Source organism: Pteropus alecto, unplaced genomic scaffold, assembly GCF_000325575.1.
Source record: "Pteropus alecto unplaced genomic scaffold, ASM32557v1 scaffold79, whole genome shotgun sequence".
Classification (NCBI taxonomy): Eukaryota; Metazoa; Chordata; class Mammalia; order Chiroptera; family Pteropodidae; genus Pteropus; species Pteropus alecto.
Window position 1 is genome coordinate 13,426,370 of NW_006494612.1, and position 3,714 is coordinate 13,430,083.

Sequence of the window (3,714 nt, forward strand, 5' to 3'; positions counted from 1 at the left end):
TAGGGAAGAACAAGATCTCAGAAGTGCCCCAATGCACTGTCAGTTTATTTTCTTAGTGAGGTGATTGTACTTCAAAAGAAAAACTATAGGAATATTGAGTTGATTTTTTTGGTCTCTATCTTCCATTGGAATGGAAGTCACTTGAGGTCAGAGACCCACAGTATCAATATTGTATCCTCAGTGTGGTGCAGGGCCTAGAACCTGGCAGGACACAATGCTTACTTGTTATAATAAATGAATGAATGAATGAGCAAATGAGTAAGGCCAGCTCTTTCTTGGTTTTGTAGGGAGAAACTATTTATATTATACAGAATTATAGTTCTATGTCATTTTGGTATCAGTACTAATAATGGTTATAATAATAGTAAAATACAATAAATTAACTTTTACTGAGCTCTTTTTTTATGTGCTGTATTAAACACTTAATCTGCATTATCATAATTCTTACAACAATTCTGAGGTGGATAGTATTATCATCTCATTTTACAGAAAATAAAACTACAGAAATAGAACAACTAGGGAGAAACACAGAATCTTTCTATAGGTGTCCTTCCTCCCTGTTTTATTTTTTATTTTTTGGCATTTATTTGTTTGTCTTGTTTTGCTACTTAAGTGATTTGTCCAATGCCACATTACAATGTAACAAGATAGCCTGTATTAGAACCCAGTTTCCCAAACTGTCAGATAAAGTTTCCTCATTACCAGAGGGACTTTGGTGTACTTCACAATCACCCACGGATCTTTTTAAAAATATAGATCTCTAACTGCTCCCATTCCAAGATTCAGATTCAGTTATACCTCTGGTGGATCCCAGTCAGCTACATTTAAAATAGGTTCACAATCAAATATCAGATTCTGCAAATTTGAGAGCCTACTATTCCAGAGCCTACTAAAATGTTAGAAGGATTCCAATGACATAAGTAAAGCCTTTGTGAATAATGTTTAGACAAGACTTAATTGGTAAAAATGCTTTTCATTGTACAGCAGGGTCTGCTTGTGCATCATCATAATCTGTGCCTATAGATGGAAGGCTTAGCATACATATACAAATAAAACTGTAGGCTTGAAATCTGTCCATATCCTTATTCTGTTTCTAGAAATGTTAAAAATAAGAACTTACACCTTAGAATCATAAAGGGCAAATTCATGCACACACTATATTAGAATGATACCGACTATAGCAGTATTTTTCTTCTTAAATACCTGACTGTTAACTCTCTCAAATGTTTTGCTACTAACCTTAAAGTTTTGAAAATTATTATGATAACCAGAAAACACCTTTAGACAGGTCAATTACACACCTGAAAATTTAGTAAATATGAAGGTTAGATAACTTTAAGAAAAGCAGGTGTAAAGTGAACAAACTATTTCTACCCACTAACATTAGTTTTCTAAATGATAGCCTGCAAAATTGTGTGTAATTTGGGTAAAAATGTGGCTTTTTAAAACAGGTCATTCTGTGATTTTATTTTGTGCCGTGAATTTGAAGGAAGTAATTTTTTAGCTTATAAACCTAATTCATCATGTGGAAAATGATTTAGAGAAAGAATAGAACAAAATCCACTGAGGCTCATGGCTTTCTATAAACATGAGCCTTAAAAAAAGTGCTAAATTGAGAAGCAAGAGACCCGGATTCTAGTCATAGATGTAGTTACTAGGCTTCTCTAGATCTTATTAATAAAATGGAAAGATAAAGGGTGGAAGAGAAAAAAAAAAACTAAAAAATTTCAACTTAAAAAAAAGAAAAAAAACTAAAGAATCTCAAGGATCCTTTAAGAGTAGGAGTTGGCAAATTTTTTTCTATAAGCAGTCAGAAATTAAATATTTTAGGTTTGGGGGCCATACTGTATTGGCTATAACTATTCACCTCTACTATTATAGAGCTAAAGTAGCCATTGACAATAAGTATACAAATGTTCATTCCAAAGCAAAATAAAATTTTATTTACAGGTGTAATTCATCAATAAACAAACCAGTCTTGGGTACCTCCAGGGGAGATTTGAACTTAAAACAGCTATTATAAATAATTAGTTAGCTGACTGACTTATATATTGATATAAGGTGCCAGACTTCCAGATGCCCCTGGAGATAATCATAGAGCTGTCCTAGTCTAAAATGATATCTTATGCCAATTCCAATAAAATAATTGGCTATTAAAACAAAAGAAATAGCACACATATGGGAAAAATAACAGAATCCATAATTTCAACAACTTCACATTTATAATTCCTAGGATATAATTTAAAATCACCTGACATATGAAAAAGCAGATAAATGAAGTACATTGCCAATAGAAAAGAAAATCAACTAAGAGCAACCCTGAGATGACTCAACTGTCAGTATTAGAGATTAAGGGTTTTAAAGTGGATGTTTTAAGTAACCTCAATAAAGTAAAACAAAACAGGTTTGCAATTGAAAGAAAGATAGGAAATCTCAGTAGAGAAATAAAAGTAATATAAAAATAACCAAATGGAAATTCTACAACCAAAAAATAAATATGTTTAAAAAAATAATCAATGGATGGACAATAAAATGGAGATGGCAGAAGAAAAAGCAAATGAATTTGAAGACAGATCAAAAGAATTTACTGAATATGAAGATTACAGAGGAAAATAAAATGAGCAGAGACTCAGGGACCTGTTAGATGATAGCAAATGGTTCCATAATGGTCCAAAACTGACATGAGAATGAGTATATAAAAGAAAAAAGTGTTTTTAATTGAAGATATAATGGCCAAAATTTCCCAAATTTTATGAAAGACAGAATTTTCAGTTATAATAGTTACACTATTGAAAACCAAAGATAAAGAGCAAATCTTGAGAGCAGCAAGAGAAAATTGACACTTTACAAATAAGAGAATAATAATTCAATTAACAGCTCACTTCTCAGAAAATATGACGCCAGAAAAGAGTGAGGCATTATACATGAAAGTGCTTAAAGAAAATCTGTCAACCTTAAATTCTATGTCCAATGAAAACATTTTTCAAAACTAAGCAAAATAAATCAAAATCATTCTAATGCCATCCTAATCAAAATCCTAACAGGTTTTTTTTATTTGTCTTTCATTTATGTGTGTGTGTGTGTGTGTGTGTGTGTGTGTGTGTGTATGAAAACTGAGAGTTTGACTTTCAAAAATTATGTAGAAATGCAGGGCCAAGTACAGCCAACATGATCTGAAGAAGAACAAAGCTGAAGTACTTAAAGTGCCTTATATCAAGACCTGTCCTAAATATATAGCAATTAAGAGAACATGTGTGTAGAGCCATGCCACGCTGAATGTGCCCAATCTTGTCTGATCTTGGAAGCTAAGCAGGGTTGGGCCTGGTTAGTACTTAGATGGGAGACTACCTAGGAATACCAGGTGCTGTAGGTGTTAAAAAAAAAAAAAAAAAAAAGAACAAGTTATTGGCGCAAAGATAGACGAACTGACCAATGAAATAGAATAGATAGTTCAGAAATAGACCCAGACACATATGGTCATCTGATTTACAGTCAAGATAACACTGTAGTACAATGGGAAAAGGATGGTCTTTTTAATAAATTATTTTAATTCAATTAAATTGCTATAGCAACATATGTATTTTGACCTTTACTTGATACCATACACAAACTCTACTTCACAAGTATTACAGTTCTAAATGTGAAAAGTAAAACAATAAAACTTTTAGAAGGGATCATGGGAGAATATCTTCTTGATTTGGGTTAAAGTAAGCA

At 32.1% G+C, this 3,714-nt stretch overlaps 1 pseudogene; it reads left to right on the forward strand.

The window, feature by feature from the left end:
* The first annotated feature begins 3,254 nt into the window (after positions 1-3,254).
* Positions 3,255-3,373, forward strand: LOC112474335 (annotated as a pseudogene).
* The last annotated feature ends 341 nt before the right edge of the window (positions 3,374-3,714 follow it).